Source organism: Crinia signifera, chromosome 2 (genome assembly GCF_055691185.1).
Source record: "Crinia signifera chromosome 2, ASM5569118v1, whole genome shotgun sequence".
In the NCBI taxonomy this organism is placed as follows: domain Eukaryota; kingdom Metazoa; phylum Chordata; class Amphibia; order Anura; family Myobatrachidae; genus Crinia; species Crinia signifera.
Window position 1 is genome coordinate 54,346,253 of NC_139218.1, and position 22,319 is coordinate 54,368,571.

Here is a 22,319-nt window from a genome sequence, read left to right on the forward strand (position 1 = left end):
TCTCTCCCTCATTAGTCTAGCAATCTCCCCCATGTCACCTATCCCACATTACACTGTTACATTTTTTGTGAAAAAAGGAATGAAAGATAGACACATTTACATTGAACCATCAGCGCCATTTCCCAGCACTTTACCAAGTATAGTATCTCTTACTAACTGCTTTGGGGCTCATCTACATTTGGATATAAGTCATTTTAAAAGATTCCCCTCAGATGTAGCAGTACACAGCCACAATTCTAGGTGCCACGTTCACAATCTCTTTTCACAATCTCTCCATATATGGAACTAGACACGCCCTTTTGGTGGAGCATGACACGCCCCTCAATGAGACACTGTGCAAAATTCTACTATAAACTATAATCTCCCTGAAACTAGTTTTCAAAAGTAGGCAAGAATGCGGTTGGGACTGTGCCTGAAATGTGGACAGTTGGGAGGCATGCTATTATAAATGTATAGTTTTATTTTTTCTCTTACATACTGCACAGTACGTGTACCCTTTTACTGTTGTTAGCCTAGAATGAATTTTGTTGTGCACGACTTTGGGGGATAACTGACTTTTCGGCTACATTTCCATGGGCAGCAGTAACTATACAATAGATCATGGACAGCAATGCATTTCATTTCCAAGCTAATTCTGAGCAATATTCAAGCCTCTTCTGTGTTCCAGTGGATAATAATTGGCTGGAAGAACTATAGAGCCGTTCATGTATTCTCTGTCCTAAATTGCAGAACTGGGAGTCTCTTCATCTTCTTCCATTTAGTTTCTTAAATAATCTGCTCCATTTCCATCAAAATAGATTTTTTTTTTGCCATTATGTAAGAGAACACAGTGACGCCCTTCCCTGACTTATTTCCTTTTCTTACCGTATAAGTGGCAGAAGAGTTTCTGCAACAAATACCCCAGTCGGAATCAGAATGAATTGTCTGTGATCTAAGACTGGAATGGTAACGGCCCCGGTCCGTGGTGGTGGTGGAGGGGTGGGGGGGGGGGGGGGTCTGTGCATGTGTGTATTTGCAGATGTGCAGACCCCCTGTGATTACCTAAGGCAGGAGAAATTATTTGATGGTCAGCAACTATCTAATGGTTTTTTCTGCTAGCAGGCGCATGCGAGGGGATGTGTTAGCGAACATGGCATGCTAGCGATGTTACGCAGCGAATGTGTGCGAATGCCTACCTCAGTGATTTTCAACCTTTTTTACCTTGTGGCACACTTAGGGCCTTATTCTGCTCGGTGCGGATATTCCCGAATTCTTTCGGCGCGGGCCGCACGCATCGCTGTGCGGCAGCGTGCGGGCATCGTCCGTAGAAACGCCCACGTGTCCTCCGCATTCGGACGGACTCACTCTTTAAGAACAGGGCGTGTGTACGGACGACATACAAACCATGCGTGTGCGGGGGAAACACTCAGATTCTTGCACGGTCTTCCCGCACAAGCACGGTCTTCCCGCGTGAGAACGTACGGAAAGCTGTCCGTACGCCCCGATGCGGAGTAGTTACGCACAATCCAACACTTTTGTACTGAGTACACACAGCGATCACATGACCCACTTAGGCTATTAGGCAACCTCCTGAAAAAGGGATTGTTAGCAATTTCAATCAATTAAATGCTCATCTATACTGACCCACATTCCTACTACATTCATGACACACATTAACCCTTACAGCATGTGACCCTAACATACATTTATTATATATTATGTATTTTTTGTCCTGGTATGGTACCATTTTTTTTGTTATGGTTTTGAAATTTGTACCAAAGTTGCTTTAATAAATGTTATGTTGGCCCCCCAAATGTCTGTATTAATTGATACATGCAGAAGTGCCATGTGTATTAGTATTATTAATATTAAGTTGTGTGCATTATTTGCAGTGTAAAAGTGTGTGACAAGGGCAGCATGTAAAGTTCCCTTTAAGCAGCAATGCTTCCAATTGTAGCAGTGAGAAGCGTGTAATTAACAAGTAATGGGTAAAGTATGTGATTGTATTGGGTTCAGGTGACATTGGTTGAGGTGCGTCCGCCCTGATTAGGTGTTCCGATTGCCTAGCGCATGACCGAGTGGTGTCCGCAAAGCAATACTAGCCTTTTGGACACCGCACATTTCTACCCTTTTTGTTCGCGTGCATTGGGCGTGCTGTCCGAATGCACGCCTACCCAAATATGTGTACTCCCCCGTGTCCGCCCATGTTTCCGCCCAGTTTAGCCCACTTTGAAACTACGCCCCTGTGTCATTCCGCATGACGCCCATAACACACCCATATTGGCCGAGTGATTGCGGTGCACATTTCTGTACGGGATTAGTGAGAACAAGTACGGAGACCATGCGTGGCACATGCGCGTAGCGTTCTCCACGCATGCGCAGACGGATAAAAAACGCCATCCGAAAGAATTCGGGAATATCCGCACCGAGCAGAATAAGGCCCTTAATAAGATTTTAAAATTACCAAGGCACATCAGGAGATCCCCACAGGGCAAACACATTGGCCCCCACAGGAAAAAAAAAAACATATTGGCCCCCATATAAAAAAACAATCACACTGGTCCCCACAGGTAACAAAAATAAAACACATTGGCCCTTTACATGAAAAGAGACCAGTAAATAACAGTTGGACTGGTGGTGGCTGTAAACTGGTTTGGGCATCTCTAGATCTGGGGGCACACTTGTGAACAGCTCAAGGCACACTGGTGTGCCACGGCACATGGGTTGAAAAACACTGGCCTACCTGAATGTTTTCAAACAACTAGCTGAGATCACACAGTATAATGGTATTTGAGCAGCTACATACTGTATAACATAGTGTATAGTCACTGTAATGGCAAAGGTGGCAATACCAGAAATAAAACTTTGAGTGCCGAGTGAATTTGACAAAAAAGGTGTGAACATTGCCAAATAAACATATTTATTCCTCATAATGACCTGTAATGTTCACCTTATATAGGAAATATAATCTTTTTTTTACACAACATTTTATTTGAATTTATATAACAAATGTGTGCATTTGTAGCAGAGATTTTGCATATCACTCACAGATGTTGGCACTCAAAAGGTTAATAAATACGCCGGCTGACATCACAGAAAATTGCCCGTTTATTTCCACAGCTAGATAGCTAATGGATCTAGTGATAATTATATAAAAATATTATGTTTTACAGGCGTTAAGGGGTTGTAGTCAAGGCGCAAAATGCGTAAAAACAAATAAATGTAAAAATGAAAAAGATAAATCAAGCAGGCAATAATACAATATAATTTCTGCTAATTACCAGGCCATCAAAATGACAAACAACATAACACTAAATTCAATGCCAGCAGCTGTGCGTGACCAAATGGAGCAGCATATGAATTGCCTTATTCTGTGCCATATAGTGGCTACCGCGGTGCAAAACACTTGAATTCCCCCCAAAGAGATGATGAGCAGAATTATCCTTTTAATTAGATAGGACAAGTATTTATATGTGCAGTGTGCACCAAGTGGAGTCATAGAGAATATTCAATGACATCTTCCCCAATACTGTTCTGCAATAATGAGAGCTTGGGGTAGGGGTGGATATCAGTGGCGTAACTATTAATTATGCGCCCCCTGCCGAAAATTTTGCCAGCCCCCCCAGTAGGGTTAACAACCCCCCTCCCCCATAAGTTTTAACAACCCCCCCCATAGGGTTAAATCGGCCTACTTGGCTATCGGCCCCTATGGCATTTGCCAGAAGTGCCAGATGGCCAGTCTGGCCCTGGCAGCGGCTAACTATAGCCCCGCAGCCCCCCCGGGGCCCGCAACTTCTCAGCGCATCCCCGCCACCGCGGGGACTGCATGGCTATAGTTACGCCACTGGTGGATATTGTCCAGTGTTGATTAGCAACCATAGTCTGATGATGTTAGCAACTGGTATGTCACTGATATAGGCACACATGTTAGTGGAGTCCTGATGGCTGCAGTCTGTTTGCCATGGTAAACCTTTTCATTTGAGAAGCTCTGATGTCTCATGCCTATTGCGGTCCGGGATTCCACTGAGCCAGAAGTGCAAAAACTTCAACACAACCTTCTACCAAATACGTGGCTTCTCCATGCGTTATTTTTTGAGGGGCCTCTTATAGCACACTACTGTTAAACTTGCACATGCCTTCTGTTCCTGTCGGTATCTGTTATGTCTGCTGTTATACCATTATCTGAAAAGCCTGCATTTAACCCTGTGTTAATCTGCTTCCTGTTACTGCCCTTTAATAAACCACAAATGGCCATCTTAACATATAGATAGCTTGGGATGAAGGTAGAGGATGCTGGCCAACGAGGAACCATTCTTTATCTTCCGCCCAGACTGCAGCGAGATAGTGATTGGTTGTCAGCATGGGCGGATTCAGGGGGGGGGGCACCCGGGCACGTGCCCCCCCCCCCTGTCATTTCAGACATAGCTCCTTTTGTAGCTGAGGACCAGGGCTTTCCAATGAGTCCAGTCTTGTGTCGCTAGCTCCCCCGGGAACCGGAGATACCAAAGTTTTCCCCATAGGATAACATGGGACCTGCTAATTTCGACCCCCACCCAGTTCCGACGGCTGATACCAGGCTGGTCCATATGGGTCAATGAGTTCTGGAGATATTGCGGGTAAAACGATTGTTTTATTTCTGAAATGCAATTTCATGGCTGTTCATGTACTTTGAGGGCAGATTATTCTGGAAACAAATGGACCAGTATCAATATCATTCAAAGGCCACTCAAAAGTTCTTCAATATAACACTGCTCTCATGTAAATGGGTCAGTTGGTTCTGAAGATATAGCTGGTTAAACAATATAGCCAGTTAAAGGGGCGAGGCAGAGGGTGGTGGATTTCTCTCCCCTTCACACCAGAAAAAAGAAAAAAGTGAATGAATAGTATGAATAGCGCTTCCGGGTATCCGGAAGTGAAGTGTTTCTCTGTTTTTTGGAATGCACAGCACTTCCGGTTTCTATGGAGACCAGGTGCAAGCCCCTACCCTATGGCTGCGCCACTTCCCTGCCCCGTCTCCATCTGAACACTTGTCTTAGCTAAAGGGCGGCGCCATGGCATTGGGGCAAAGTTGAAAATTCAATAGATTGCATTTCCTCATTTTATTAAGGATTTTTCTTGTGTGTGTGTGTGTGTGTGTGTGTGTGTTTGTCAATCAATCAATCACAAAATGATTACCCAAATAGTATGAAGAGTTCAGCAAAAGTGACCACTTTATATCATGGTTGCCTACCTCAGTGGTACTCAACCTTGGTCCTCAAGGACCCCCAATACTGCATGTTTTCCAGGTCACCCGGCAGGTGCACTAATTATTCACTGACACATTTTAAAAGATTGCAAGTGGAGTAATAATTTTACCTGTGATTTTGAGTGGAGACCTGGAAAACATGCACTGTTGGGGGTCCTTGAGGACCGAGGTTGAAAACCACTGGCCTACCTGACCCTCTCATTCAGAGAGCAAATGCTCTGTTCCTGGACTTCCCTGGTAATGTATGATTGCCATCACCTGTGGTGAAACACCTTTCTTATCAATTACCCAGCTCACCACAGGTGATGGTAATCATACATAACCAGGCAAGTCCAGGAACAGAGCATTTTCTCCCTGAAGGAGAGGGTCAGGTAGGCAACCATGCTTTATATTCGTATACAGTATCTGTAGTCCAGTGCCAAATTGGGTCCTCATGGAACCCAACAAGTGCATGTTTTCAAGGTATCCTCAGGAATAATTAATACTACTTGTAGACCCATAACACACCTGTGCTCCAGCTTTATGTGGAATACATGGTTTAGTACAAATGGCCTCCTTATTCTGCACACGAGTACAAATGGCACTGTACAAGTGTCCTGATGATTTCTGTTCTGTTTACGCTTACCTGATCGGTTGTGGGTTGGCCAGTCTGCTGACCTAACTATTGGTAAGTGTATACACACATAACATGCCTCTGCCCAATGTGTCATTCCTGACATCACCACAGGGTGGGCCTTTATTGTGCTCACCCTTAAGGTGAAATAGCTTAGTAACGTGTCTTGTTCCCTCTCAATGCTCCGTTGTGTGCTTAGGTTTTAAGTTAATCGGTGACACTAATAATGGGGGTAACAAAGATTTGTTTTCCAAGACACCATAAAACATTAAATGTGTAAGCATTCTCAGGTTTCAAAAGTGTTCCTATCCTATTAAGATCCAGTACTTAAACTTCCTGGACAAAATGTTGGATAGCCAGGGTAATGTCCTAATATCGGCGTTATTCTGGTTCACTCGCAAAGGCAAATTCACTCTCTAATGGACAAAACCATGTGCACTGCAGGGGGAGGGGGGGAGGGGCAGCAGATCTAACATGTGCAGAGATAGTTAGATTTGGGTGGGGGGTGTACTTCAAACTGATATCGATATTGCAGTGTAAAAATAATGCAGCCAGTATTTTCCCTGCAAAGAAACAAAATAACTCACCCAAATCTAACTCTCTCTGCATATGTTACATCTGCCCTACCTGCAGTGCACATGGTTTTGTCCATTAGAGAATGAATTTGCCTTTGCAAGTGAACCAGAATAACCCCCATCGTCCAAGCACCTGAACAGCCTGGTTCTATCACAGCTGCCAAGTAATTCCAGGGCTCTGCACTAACTGCACACACTGGAAAAACTATTTGAAGGTGAGCTGCTTGCGAATGGACTTGCATCTGATCAACGATCCAGCTACTTTTCACAAGCTCTGCTCAGAAATTTGCAGGCTTGCCCAGTGGCGTGTTTACACTCTGGCAGTGCAGCAGTTATCTGATCCCAGGGCTCGGAAGATCAGCAGCCCAGTGATCACGTCTGAATCAGGCTCATGGGCACTAAAAGTGGACAACTCAGTCCTTGCACATTCACCCACATGGATGCATTCCAGGGAAGGAGTGTATAAACTTGCAGATGGGCGACCGCCAATCCCTGCTGCTTGTGTTTTTTGTATGTGACACAGAATCTAATATGCAAATGTAGGGTGGTGGTGGTGGTGTTCTGGTTGCCTGGAAACACTCCTCCTCTTGGCAAGTGCCTTAAATTATGACAATAGCACTGGTATATAATATGATCAATAGAGCTGCCACCACATCATGCAGTGTAAGGGACAGAGCAGAGCTGCTGCACATGCCCAGTGTACCAGCTTCTTCTACCACATTTACTGTATGTGTGGATCTGAGCCCTCAAACATCGCAATGGACCAGAGAGCAGCTGCCAAGAGGAAGAGACAGGAGCCTTACCATGAAGTGGGACATTGCAAGCTTAGAAAGTGCAATACTGTTTCTATTATGTTAGTGTATGTATTAACATATCCTGACCTTTCATTACCATATAGAGTGCATGTAAGGGTTTCAGTCGTCAATAAATATTTAAGACTCGCACTAATGCGGCTAAAAGCTCTAACGACACTAGTGGGTAGAATAGAAATTTAAATAATGGTATCATTGTAACGATCATGCAAGGTTGAAGTGATAGCGGGATGATATGGGAAGCTAGAGGAAGTAATTTATGAACATTAATTGGAGTACAGGCTAAGCTATTTTGTTATGTTAGGTAGAATATGTATATGTATGTCATATGTATATCTTTATTTTTTGTTAATGTATAAAAATTAAATAAAGAGAATTATAAAAGGATAAAAAAAAAAAAACATATCCTGACCACCAATGTTTGAAACAGCCTATACCATAGACCAGTGGAGTCAAATTCATGGTCCTCCAGCTGTTGTGGGACTACACGTCCCAGCATGCTTTGCAACAGTTTTAGCAACCCATTATATAAAATCTGTGGCAGGGCATGCTGGGACATGTAGTGTACTGTTAAATATTATTACTGCATTCCATACAGTATCCTGTGTATAAAAAGACCAATTTTAATGGCTGTTACCATTCCCCCAGACTCCCATACATACTCCATTGTGCTGCAGAGTGGGAGATTTTGGATTACATTTGGAAACCCCACTCTAAAAATCCTGCGTTTGACACTGAATCTGGCCAATTTAATCAATATTACAGGAATACTAGTAATATCACCATTTAACTAGTATCACAGCTGGGTTACTGAATCTAACTGGCTGCTGCACCTGCTGTGAAGAGAAAGTCATTATTGATTGGATGGCTAAACCTACAATACAATCAGATGTCATCTTCTCTTTAACAACCACTTGAATTGTTCCTGTTGCTTCTAATTCCTCAAGCATGCAGGGCTGATTGTTCCTTGTGGTCAGGTAGTAACATGTACGCACAAAGTTCTTCTTAAGAAAAATGATGCAGCATTTACCATTGTAAGAAACAGATTGTTACATCCAAGATATTTATCTTCCTGAGTAGCCGTGTGCCTGGGGGAACATTGCATTTCATGTGTCACTTCTATACAACACAAAGACGAAAAAATATATGCAGTCAATTACAGTACTCTACATCTATGAATGTATTAACAGGCTGCGCTGACAGTAGTATTGTCTTGTAATGGTTCCAAATGGCTAGTGATATCTGGTAACCATAGTTCTATTAAAAAAATGAAATTCCTTTCTTCACTTTGAATGCAGGGCGGGCAGATCATTTTTCCTGATTGAATAGAGACCGCACAATAAAAGAAACATTCGAGGTCAGTGAAATTATGGTGTAACTGTAGCAATCATCGTAAGTGGTACATGGACGGAGAATCTCCCAGTCTTAAGGGATAAAGTGTGCAATTCTGATGAATGACATAGTGATGGAATAGTCTCTACACGCCAATGATGTGTAAAGTTTAGTCCCAGCTGGTGGCTGATATACTGTCCAGGGAACAGAACAGACTCATCCTGATGAAGTGTTAGGATGGGCATACACAGTCTGAAGAACTAGCTGTCAGGCCGACAGACATTCTATCTGACAGCCTGACATCCAGCACCTACAGCGGCCATACACTTGGATATCTCATAGGGTAGAACGCCACAGTTATTGGGTTCCTCCTCTTCCCCCATTGTAGTGCTGTAGTAAGTAAGCTACTGTCTGAAAACAGATTTATAAGCTAAACTTAATTACTATTATTAGACAATTAGTGTATTCAGAGGTGTATTCAATAAGTAAGGTATAATGTTTGGCAATGACCAGTCACCACCTCAGTAGGTTAACCTCTCTCTCCTTGGACCAGATGTACTAAGCCTTGAAAAGTGATAAAACTGAGAGTGATAAAGTACCAGCCAATCAGCTCATTACTGCCATGTCACAGGCTGTTTGAAAATTGACAGCTAGGAGCTGATTGGTTGGTGGTTTATCACTCTTAATGCATCTCACCCCTATCACCCCCTGTCTGTCATTCTGTGCCTCTCCCTGTCAACCCTTGCCTCTCCAAGTCGCCATCTGTCTGTCACCCTCTACCTCTCTCTGTCATCCATTGTCCATCACACTCTGCCTCTACCCTTTACCATCTGTCCATTAGTTTCTGCCCCTCCCTGTCACTCTCTGCCTATCATCCCCTGCCAACCTTACCTTACCCCATCACTCTCCGAGCAGCATTGCTGACATCAGACACTGGTCTTTTTAAGGGGATTACAGATTATTATTATTATCAATAAAAGGCTATACAGAGTATTATTGTTTCATTAAATGGGGCACAGAATCTTATTAGATACTGTGATGCTGTTTGTACTGGTTGGTGGTCTTGGGACTAGAAGGGACGGTGCCCAAAGCATATTCTTGGACCTGGGCCAACCACTCTTGACACTAGTGGCCACCGCTGGATCGCAGGGCCTCACAGGGAGTGAGGCTGAACTGCTTGTTTCCTCCTGACACCATACTAGGTATAGTTATATTGTATTGATGACCACATTTATTGGCAGCCCTTGTAATTTATTAGAGTTTAACGCTGGATTCAGAGGTTGCTGCAGTTCCAATGTACACGCAGTTGACTGTGAATGAGACTATTGTCATTTCATCGGCGGGGTCACCGCTGCAAATGGGAACTAGCGGGCCCGCTCATTACATATGCGCTTATTTCCTAATGGACACGCTTCCTCCGCTTCCTCCTCCTGAGCACGCACCGTGCTGCCCGGATCCCCAGTGCCCACGCTGTCTGTGCACCAGCTGCAGACTCCTCCTGCATCATGCTCCTGTATGATGCTTTCATGCATCAGTCCGGGACCTGCGGAATAGGAGCGGGGGCTAGTGATAGAAATGCCAGCCCCGGCCAGCCCCCAGGCCCCGCCATCCGTCGGAAGGGGGCTCACGTGCACGAGAAGCAGAGCCGGCCCTAGGCATAGGCAAATGCCTAGGGCGTTTGGAATGCCTAGGTGCACCAGCAGCTTCTGCTGATTAAAATGATATGCAGCATGCCTATATTCTGTGTGTGAGCGAGGCTTTATCTGCATATGAAATAGTGTATTCATGGAAATCACTGTAACATAGCACTCCGTATTCAGGTACAGCCACAGTCGCACACATAATATAGGCATGCTGCATATCATTTTAATCATCAGAAGCTCCTTGTGTGTCCTGGTCACATAACAATGCAAATAATACATATTTTCAGCAAAAAAACTGGCCAGGAGTGTATGGCCTATTGAGGCACGATGTATGAGGAAACATCTGTATCCAAGCAGAGGCAGAGGTCACAGTGTTAGCGGCTGTGCGAGTGCTGTCTGCGGGTGGGTTGGTTGTACAATAGTGTTCGACATATGTGTAAGGGGCATTATGTGTGTCATGTATAAATGCATTAATAATGTGCGACATATGTGTAAAAGGCATTATGTGTGTCATGTGTATAAGGGCATTAATAATGTGCAAGATATGTGTAAAAGGCATTATGTGTGTCATTATGTGTATGAAGGGAATTAATAAAGGTTGGCATAATGTGTAAGGGGCATTATGTTTATAAGTTAATAATGTGTGTCATGTGTAAGGGGCATTACTGTGTGGTATTATCAGGGGTGCCGAGAGAAAGGGGTAGGGGGTACAAATTATCCAGGCCAAAGTCTGATGGAAGGGCCCAGTGGGGGCCCCGGGCCCCCTCCCCTTAAGTGACAGCAGCAGCTGCAGCTCTTCTCCTCTGCCCAGCACACACTGCTTTGTGCTGGGTTGCAGTGTGGCCATGGAGCTGCTTAAAGTACAATATTTTCTCAGTGTGATGTAACGTGAATAAGGGACACCATCGCATGATATGTGAATAAAGTTACACTACTGTGTGGCATAATTTGAATTGGGGGTACTATTGTGTGGCCATGCCCCATCCCAGCAAGAACACACCCCTGTTTGGGCTGTGCACGGAATGTGTGCACTATTTCTATATAAATATGGCGGGTAGGAGCACCAAAATGATGACTGCTATGATGAGGGTTGATGGTGCTGGGAAAGGGGAGCAGGGTCAGAGACGGAACTAGTGGCGGTGCTAGGGGGCACCAGCCAAAATCTTGCCTAGGGTGTCATTTAGGATAGGGTCAGCTCTGACTAGAAGCTCACGTGCCCTGTTTTGATGGAGCTCCCCGCAGCAGTCCGCCACCTCTCCGTCTGCCGTTGCCGGTCCCCACCGCCTCCCCGTACCACCACTTAATCCTTGAAGCGGAGGCGGGCAGGGTTTCCGCCAGTATCCAGACTGAGGTCATGGGTCCGATTCCCACCATGGCCCTAATCGTGCTGAGTTTGTATATTCTCCCTGTGTTTGTGTGGGTTTCCTCTGGGTACTCCGGTTTCCTCCCACAATCCAAAAATATACTGGTAGGCTAATTGGTTCCCAACAAAACTAACCCTTGAATGTCTGTATGTGCGTGTACATGTGGTAGGGAATATAGATTGTAAGCTCCACTGGGGCAGGGACTGATGTGAATGTTCAAATATTCTCTGTAAAGCGCTGCAGAATCTGTGTGCGCTATATAAGAAACTGGCAATAAATAAATAAATATATTGAGGTTAATAATAGTGTAGGAACAACAAAAAAATCTGTGATTTTAGCTGTTTTTATGCTTTAAAAAAAAAAAAAGAATCAGAACCCAAAACCCGAAAATTGCTGGTGTTTTGGAACAGATCCAGATCCAAAACACTGGCCTGAGATACAGACCCAAAATGTATTTCACAAAACACGAAAAGTGCTCAGAGCACATCCCTAATTTATATTATATCACACACTCACACACGCTGGTGAAAGCCTTGATTTTGTATAGAGCTTTTGTGTGTGTGTGTGTGTGTGTATATATCTGATTGGACAGTATGCGTGTATTGCATTTTCCAGGCTGGAGACACCCTCAGTAAGCCCCTACCACCCCAGCAAATAGAATGCTAGGGGTCAGCTGGTCCACTCTGGGTAGGCAGTAGTTGCCTCAAAATGCCAGATGAAACTCAAATCATTTCAGTGTTAGTTTACATTTTAAAACTGTCCTCCTGTCTTTGGAATAGGAATTAATTTCACGCTTCAGTGGCCTGTTTCAGTGCATCTGGACGTTTTTAGGTACGTTACAATGGAGTGTGAGCACTTAATGTAATATTTGGTGTGTAATTAATCAACTGAACGGAGTATTGCTCAACACATTAAAAAACATTCTTTTTTTGATTCTGAAATCGCTCTACTACAGTATAGTCTGTTATTTTTCCTCTCTCTGCAGATGGATGATTAGAGGAAGCTTTACAGGTAGCCCAGGTAGATTCAGGCTTTCTACAAAGAAAGAACTCCAGAGCATTTTAGTGTTAAATTTGCTCCAATAAGTGAATACAGACAGGTGGTTTGGCCTCTAGGGGGTTATTCTGGTTCACTCACAAAGGCACAATCACTCTCTAATGGACAAAACCATATGCACTGCAGGTGAGGCTGATGCAACATGTGCAGAGAGAGTTAAGCTGGCCATACATCAGAAAGATCGATCTTAAGATCGATTGCGCTCATGATTGTGTACAATTTCCCTTGAAATCCCCGGCAGTCCTTGGTGGTTTTTGGACACACAATCTACTCACAATCCATCATACAATCAGTCATACAATCCATCTGCTGCATGATTGTGTACACAAGATGTGCACACAATCTGCATAAGATCCATCTTACAATCAATTGAGATTGTATGATTGGGTACAATATCTTTCTGATGTATGGCCACCTTTAGATTTGGGTGGGGTTTGTACTTCAAATCGTGGGGATTGTCAAATCGCCAGCCCCTGGCTGGATGGAGAGCACTCCATCTGTAATAGTTTATATTTATCAATTTATACAAAATGGATGAACGGAAGAAACATCTAAATCAAATCAATGCTTTTTGTGACCACCCTGCACATGCTGTAAGTTCTTTGCACAAAGTCAGGGATTTTGTAGGATCATAGTCACGTGTATGACTCTATATCCTGTATATCTGTTCAGATAAGCTATATTTGATTTAATTGTACATTTGCATTTTTATCTAGTAAAAAATTGTATCTGTTATACTTGGATTTATTTTTCTCCCATTTCTTTGAAGATCATTCATTGGTTATTTGGACATATTTGAATGAAAGTTCAGATAAGCACATTTTTATTTTTGGTATGGGGTCAACCATATTTTCACATAGAATTGGGGTCACATTGGTGTTTTTGGGTGATTTCTTACTAGGAGGCGGTTGTTACTGTTTTCTTCCTGGATTAATTCCCTCACCCACAACAAGGAGACGCGGGAGGATCTGTGCACTTCTTTCCATAAAGATGACTGTGGGTATACTTCTGTGCGTTCCACAAGTCCTTGCTCTAAGTTCCACTCTGTGTGGGTGTAAATCCGCTAGCTTGGTTTCACAGGCATATATCCAATGAGACACAGTATATTAACTCTCACATCCACAGCTCTGAATTTTAACAATACATTGCATATATTATATATTATTTTCTAAATGAAATATTAATATTGATGTTTGTTAATATATTGTCTACAGACAAGAAGATAACAATCCTCCAGTGGAGCACTGCGAGAGGAAAATGGAATGAAAACATATAGGACCAGGTTCTGAGCCGAAAGCAGAGAAGTCTGTGCGTCTTTTGCCATTCTACAACTTTATGCAAATACCACAACAAACTTCCATTGTGTATATTGGTCACACCGTTGAGTTACACCAATCCAGTGCTAGCTGCAGAATGCCCATCAGAGTATGGACTCTAGTGTAAGAGATTATTCATCAGAAACCTCTCATATAACACACCCATATCATGGCCAGGAATAACATTTGAAGTGCATCCAACCGGCAGACAACAAACCTCCAGCAGAACATCTGTTTCAGCAGAACAGTCCCACTTTTTGGCCACTGTCTTGCTTTTGCACTCGCAGTCCTGTGGTCGTCCTGTTGCCTGTCCGCAAGCTCAGAAGTCTCGACCCAAGCCTCTTTAGAGTTGGAAAGTATGGCAATAATATTTATTTATTCATCTTTCACGCTGATTTGATAACCTGGGTGAAGCCAGTGTGTTTTAGGGGATGCGGTCAATACGCCGGCGGTCGGAATCCTGGTGGTCGAATACCGCCGCCGGAATCCCGACCGCCACAATGCCGGCACTTTGTCCCTCTATGGGTGTCCATGACACCCATAGAGGGAGAATAAAATAGTGTGCCGAGCGTAGTGAGATACCGGGCCCGCTGCGTGGTGAGCACAGCGAGCCCGCAAGGGGGGGGGGGGGGGGGGCGAACCACGGCCCCCCCTTGTCCATAGAGGGAGAATAAAATAGTGTGCCGAGCGTAGTGAGATACCGGGCCCGCTGCGTGGTGAGCACAGCGAGCCCGCAAGGGGGGGGGGGGGGGCGAACCACGGCCCCCCCTTGTCCATAGAGGGAGAATAAAATAGTGTGGCGAGCGTAGCGAGGTACCGGGCCCGCTGCGTGGTGAGCACAGTGAGCCCGCAAGGGGGGGCGATCCACGGCCCCCCTTGTCCATAGAGGGAGAATAAAATAGTGTGCCGAGCGTAGCGAGGTACCGGGCCCGCTGTGTGGTGAGCACAGCGAGCCCGTAAGTGGGGGGGGGCGCGATCCACGGCCCCCCCTTGTCCATAGAGGGAGAATAAAATAGTGTGGCGTGCGTAGCGAGGTACCGGGCCCGCTGTGTGGTGAGCACAGTGAGCCCGCAAAGGGGGGGGGGATCCACGGCCTCCCTTGTCAGCATTGCGGCAGTCGGGATTCCGGCGTTGGTATTTCGACCTGAAGTGGACACCTCCTGCCTCAGTAGTGATCCTACCATTATTTTATTTTATTACCAGTTTCTTATATAGCGCATACATATTCTGCAGCACTTCACAGAGAATAGTCACATCAGTCCCTGCCCCAGTGGAGCTTACAATCTATATTCCCTACCACATGTGAACACAGACATTCTAGGGTTAATTTTTTTGGAAGCCAATTGACCTACCAGTATATTTTGGGATTGTGGGAGGAAACCGGAGTACCAGGAGGAAACCCACGCAAGCACGGGGAGAATATACAAACTCTGCACAGCCATGGCGGGAATCGAACCCATGACCTCAGTGTGTACTTGTTTCCTAGCACGGCGCCCCCTACTCCATTTACATAGTGGGCTATTCAGGGTGAGGAAATTGCATCGCATGCCATTAATGGCATGTGATGCGATGCGATTTTTTTATCGCATCCTATCTTTTTAATGTGTTCACTGACAGTCCATTAAAAAGATAGGGTGCGATAAAAAATCGCATCGCATGCCATTAGTGGCATGAGATGCGATGCAATTTTTTATCGCATCCTATCTTTTTAGTGGGCTAAGTCAGTGAATACATGTAAAAGATAGGATGCCTCCCCCCCCCCCCACTATCCACGTCACCCCGAAGCGTGGCGAGCGTCGGCGGAACGCATCCTCCGACTTTTTCATTACCCCACTATACACGTCGGCGTGGAGTTGATTATATATAGTGTGGCGAGCGCAGCGAGCGGACGCGGAATCCATGTAAAGTAATTTGCGTCCCCTCGCCACGCTTCGGGCTCGGTGGCTCGCTGCGCTCGGCACACTATAGAAAATCAACTCTACGCCGACGTGGATAGTGGGGTATGAAAAAGTTGGAGCCCACCTGCAGTGCATATGGTTTCGTTCCATCTGACAGCGAATTTGCCTTTGAACCAAGTGAACCAGGATAACCCTCTATGTGGGACAATTTTAAAGCGCCATACAAAACAGCACTTTAAGAAATCTCCCTTCATGTATTTATCAATGCGAGTCCTTATTCTGTAATAGGATTTACATACGGAATACTTGTATTTACATTTTTTTTTATTGTTTATCATTATCTCTTCACTAGTCATTCCAGCAAATTTAGGTCATGCTGCAGTCAGAACTCTCAGTATTTATGAAGCTTATGTCCCATATGGTATATTAGCAAACCCTGCCCATCCTAGCACATGCTCATTGCCTGTGACATGATTGTGATTTTAATACATACATGTTTAGAAGCAAAACACAGATGCCAAATTGCCCTTTCGACATGTTTAGATGATTGCGGAATAACTAAACACAGTCTGCCGCAGGTTTGGAATTTAAATGCATTCACTGATGTTAGGCGATGATGCGGGGACTCCAAATACAATCATTAATCAAATTTATACAAGCCTTAAATGTTAAATATGCATATGTGAAAATCAAAGCACATGTAATTAAAAACAAATTGGTACACCACCAATAAATCTTGGTATACATAGGGGATACAAAGGCATCAATGCTTATGAAATCACTGGTGTGGGGAAGGACAATTATTTTTAAGGGTATCTAGGATTGTGGACATGCTTTGAAATGAGCATTTGTCATAGTGAGATGTAAGCCTTATATAACATTGCTGCACTGAACCATATTACAGTGTGTAGCATCTTTTTGTGTTGTAAAGATTTCCTTGGAAGTCCAGGTAGTAAAATACATTGGTATTACAATTTATACAAGTAATGATTGCTTAGCTTTTTCAAATAAAATAAATAAGTGGACTCTGACCGCCGCTTGACTCTAAGCCGACTTGCGTAACTAGATTTTCTGGCGGATGTTCACTAGCATATTGCACAGATGTCAACATTCATGACTCAAATTTGGTTTGATTCTGGAGCTCTGGGCCAAACATGTCATTGTCACAGAATACACATGATTCCACAGAGAGACAATGAAGGTTTGTGTTAGAACTAATGACTTATTTTCAAAGAAAGGATGCCTGGAAATGAGTGAGACCCGACAGGTGCAGCATTATTTTGGTCAACTGCAAAGGCTGAAGGACAGAGGAGGGCAATTTTCACTGACGTGTATTGGTCTAGAATTGATCAGTGACCTATCCGCATATCTGCCATCAAAACTAATGTCATAAATAGTAGCAGGTTCATCAATAAAAATATATGAAGAGGGCGATAGGATTGGATTCGCCTCAAATAAGAAATAAGCAAATATAATGCAATTACAAATTTAGGATTTTATGGAAAAAAGCTAGAATATAGAATGGAATAGAATATAGCATTGGGCATATATAATACTAAATGAGCTCTCTCTAAATACCCAGAACAGGGGTCGGAAACAGTAATGATAAGGATGGTATCATGTTGAGAGGTCTACAGTGTCTAGGTTGACATCAATAGTTTGACACAAAAATGCCGACATTCAACAGGGTGACTGACAAAATGTTGACCTTCAAAAAGGTGGACATTGACAAATGATCGACATTCAAAAGATTGACATTGACAAAAAGGTTGACACACACAAAATGTCAACATTAAAGAATTGACGCTAACAAAGTGTTTTCGCTTTTATTTGTCATTTTTTGGGGGGACTTTTTTTATTCTTTAACATCCACGTGGAGTCCAACTGGCACAACAAGGCACCATTCAAGGGTATGCGCTACACTAATTGGTGGGGTATGTTGACATGTGTTGACATTGCCAAACAAAAAATCTCATGTCGACCTTTTTTCATGTGTCTCCATTTTTCATTTCGACATGTTCCTTGTGCCTACCTTTTCAATGTTGACATTTTGCAAGTTATTTTGCCCCTTTGAATGTTGACATTTTGTCAATGTCGACTTTGTGGTGTAGACCAATTGATTGCTGACCTTTCCATTTACACACGTGGTGAGTAAGATATGCATTTCTGAGCTATTTATCACTGTAGTAGAGTGAAGCCTGGTGCTGAGTCCTGGGGTCTTCACAATGACTGTTATATACTGCGCCGCTGGCTGCCAGCCCTGGATACTCTGCAAGCACATACTGTATATTGCACTCATCTTCACATCTATACCCTTTGTAGAGCTCCATCACATGCCAGAGATGCACAGGTAAAAAGGGGCACAAGCTAAGGTAGAGGGTTAGTAGACTAGACAGGGTAAGATAGTATGATGTGCGATACCCTGCCATGGGTGAAGTGTAATGCCCTTACGGGATAGCTGGTATTATACCCCGTTCTCACTTCTCACTGCTAGGCAAATTGCCGGGTCTAACATGTCGACCCTAGAATTTGCCTTTTCACACAGTTTTTTTTTTAATGTTCTGTGTAGACATTTCTGGGTCTCCAACCCTGCTTTTTACCCAGGTTTCGAGCCCTGGTATGCAGACATGGGTTGACCCGTTCACACTGCAAAAAAAACCTGTGTCAAAAGTAAAATTACTGGTTAGAACTGCTTCACCCAGGAATTTTCCATAGCAATGAGAACGGGGCCCGGCGCCGCTGTCCCCGGCATTAAAATGCCGGGTAAAAGCCACGTTGTTCACACTGGCAGTGTGAACGCGGTATTAGTCGGTTCCTTGCAGGTTCTTCTTTTCTTGCTTTGTAGGAGTAAAAGAAGGAGTACATGCCCACACTGTGTATTGTTGTTTTAAGATATCATGGGGAGTGCGTTTTATTTGAAGGGGGAGTTGAAAGAAAAGGGAAAACAGAACCATCAAGTAGATCCACAAAACATATAACCAATAGAATATGCAAAAGTCAATTCAATGCCATAAGCAAATCTTAGTGCAGTACAGTATGTCACCATATTCAACTAACAATTCTATCTACTACTATCTACTGCAGTAAGTATAAATTTATCTCAGGTTCAACTATTTAATAGTAAAACAGTATCATGAATTAGAGCATATATCACGTACACATGTCACCATATCACATACAGATGGAGCCAGCCTCCCTCTTGCTGGCGAATCGCCAGATTGTCTCCGCTTGTCTCAGGTTCCGGGCGGCGGGGCGACGGGAACCCTGTCCATCTCCGCTTCAGGGAGACGGACAGGGTTAGGTAGGAGAGCGGGGAGGAGGTGGGGACCCCGGGTGACTGCTGGCAAGCCGGCGGGGACCCGGGGGAAGCGCCATCGGAAGGGGACGCACGCGCATCTCGTGCGCGCGCGTCCCCTTTCGCAGATCAGATGGTGGCTGGCGGGGGATGGCGGCTGGCGATTCTTCCGCCATCCCCTGCAAAGCTGGGACCCGCTCCATCTGTATCAACACATACTGGGCCTTATTCTAGTTCACTCTTATACCCCTTGGGAAAAATCCCAAAAACCCAGGTATTTCCCCGATACAAAAACCCGGGTAGAACTAGGCAGCAAGGTGTCGACCCCTTTCACACAGAAGCCGGATTTTTCCTGCAAAACTCTGTGTGTCATAAGAAAAGGACAGTTCCAAAGGCACACAGAGATGAGATCATGAAAAGTGGGAGGTGTCTGCTCACTGCATTGCATTAAACATGGCTGACAAGTTGCAGAACCTGGAGGTCATGAGTGCTCTGTGTGTTTTGCTGCTTACAGCAAATCAGAGCATTATGCAGATGCTTACACTGTGCTACCTGGCACAGTGTTATGCCAGGAGGAGGAAGGCACAATTTTTAGTGGAGAGGGCTTCCACTCGACGCAGGTATTTGCACCGGAGGAGAGCCCTGATTTTGTCCAGTGTTGCGCTGCACGCCACTGCCACGCCCGCTCAGCCAATCAGGGAAGCTGAAAAGATCAGCCAATCGCGCAGCGCCATGCTGCACAGCCAATCAGCATGATTTTTCAATAGTCGGGAGAAAAACACGGGTCGGACCCTTTCACACAGCTGCAAACACGTGTCTGGGTCGAAGTCCCGGAACTTTAGACCCGTGTTGACCCTTTCAGACAGAAGAAAAACCCGGGTCGACACGACAAGAGCAGGGAAATTCCCGGGTCTTTTTTTCTGTCTGAAAGGGGTATTAGAGGCAAATTCCTTATCAGATGGACAAAACCATGTGCACTGCAGGGGGGCAGATGTAACAAGTGCAGATAGAATTAGATTTGAGTGAGTTATTTTGTTTCTGTGCAGGGTAAATACTGACTGTTTTATTTTTACACTGCAATATAGATCTCACTTTGAAGAAAAACCCCACCCAAATCTAATTCTCTCTGCACATGTTATATCTGCCCCACCTGCAGTGCACATGGTTTTGTCTATTTGAGAAGGAATTTGCCTCTAAGAGTGAACCAGAATAAGGCCCACTGTAACATTGGTAATGAGCAACTGTCCCATTTAAGGCTGCCCTGCTTGAATTCAGATAGACCATTCAGATCCCATTCAAAACATCACGTGATACAGACGTCGGGATATACATGCATGTATATAGAGCCCACTGTGTAATGAAGGAGTCTACTACTTGGCGGCTCAGAATAGTATTATAGAACGTAGCGCAATAATGTCAGTAACTTTCAGCGAAATTGTGAAATGGGCAACCCGTGTTCAGATTGTGCAAAAGTATTTTATGGCAAGAGCTCTCCAGCGCTACTGGACTCTCTCACTGCTGGGCTGGACAGCCGATGCGGACATGCTTGGATGCCACACTGGCACTGCTGAAGAACACGCCAGGACACTATAGCAATACTTTAACCCCTTCCCGACATTTGACGTACATTTACGTCATGGCCGGGATGTACTTCCCGACACATGGCATAAATGTACGTCATGCCATTTAACTGTCACCGCGTCTATAGACGCGGTGACAGTTTAAACATGTCTGCTGTCCCTGACAGCAGACATGTCCCTGCATGCCCAGGGGGGTGGCGATGCCTCCCCCCCGTCGGCGATCGCTGTGATTGGCTGTTCAAATGTGAACAGCCAATTACAGTGTTTTCTGTGTACCGGCGAATAACGTTCGCCGGTGACACAGGGATCGGTGGTGATTGGTGCTGTAAAGTACAGCACCAATCACCACGGGGTGTAAGGGTGACACTGGTGTCACCCCACCTCACCCCACCCGCCCCCAAAGGCCGTGATTGGTTCGCCGGACCGACGGACCAATCACAGCCATGGAGGGTGATTTAAACTAACGGTGACTGCACTGCAGACGCCATTCCGGTCTGGAATTGCGTGCAGTGCGGTCACCGTACCTATCTGCCGTGATATACTGACCTGATCCTTGCAAAATACTTACCTGATCACCTGATCACCTGATCACTGCTTGTAGCGTGCTGGATGCTTCCTGGATCTGACTTCTTGTGACTTCCTGCTGCTGCTGCAGTGTGATAGAGAGATAGAGAGAGATAGAGAGAGATAGTGACAGAGAGTGCTATATTTTGTGTCTGCTACCCCCCCTTTTTGGGGGTGCAGGTTTTTTTTTTATATATATAACTGTCAGTGCTGCTGCTGCAGTGTCATAGAGTGATAGATAGTGATAGATAGTGAGAGATAGAGAGATAGAGAGAGATAGTGACAGAGAGTGATAGAGAGTGCTATATTTTGTGTCTGCTACCCCCCCTTTTTGGGGGTGCAGGGTTTTTTTTTATATATATAACTGTCAGTGCTGCTGCTGCAGTGTCATAGAGTGATAGATAGTGATAGATAGTGAGAGATAGATAGATAGAGAGAGATAGTGACAGAGAGTGATAGAGAGTGCTATATTTTGTGTCTGCTACCCCCCCTTTTGTGCTGATCAGTATATCTGTGCTGATCAGCAACTTTTTGGGGGTGCAGGGTTTTTTTTATATATATATACCTGTCAGTTGCTGCCAGTTGCACTGTCAGTTGCACCAAAGGTTGTGCACCTGCTGCCCCTCACTGGTAATCAGTGTCGCATCACTGATCACCTTTTTTTTTTTTTTGAGGGTGCTGTGGGGTCTTTTTTAAATTTTTTTTGCACACACTGTGATTTTGTGGGTGTCCTGTGGCCACTGTGCGCTGATCAGTGACGTACATCACTGATCAGCTTTTTCGGCACAGGGTTGATCTATTTTTTTTTTTTTGATCAAATTCCTGTTGCCTTTGAGCGCTGTTCAGTGACGGACGTTACTGACCAACATCTGTGCTCAATTTTTTTTTTTTTTTTTTTAACTCCTTCAATTTTTTTTTTTTTTATTGGGATCAAATTCCTGTATAAAGTATTTTTTTTTTCTGCACTACATACACACTACACACCACATACCCCCCGTGTTGAAATAAAGTTTGTACCCCCCCTACACTATACACGTGTTGAAACAT

General features: G+C 44.5%; 1 long non-coding RNA gene across 1 annotated transcript in view; it reads left to right on the plus strand.

Moving 5' to 3' along the window:
* LOC146058737 (uncharacterized) overlaps positions 1-14,545 on the plus strand; it is a 39,437-nt gene extending 24,892 nt beyond the window's left edge. Inside the window, exons 2-3 of the long non-coding RNA XR_014469928.1 lie at positions 8,523-8,581; positions 13,834-14,545. This is a non-coding gene — a long non-coding RNA (uncharacterized LOC146058737). The remainder of the gene's footprint in view (positions 1-8,522; positions 8,582-13,833) is intronic.
* The last annotated feature ends 7,774 nt before the right edge of the window (positions 14,546-22,319 follow it).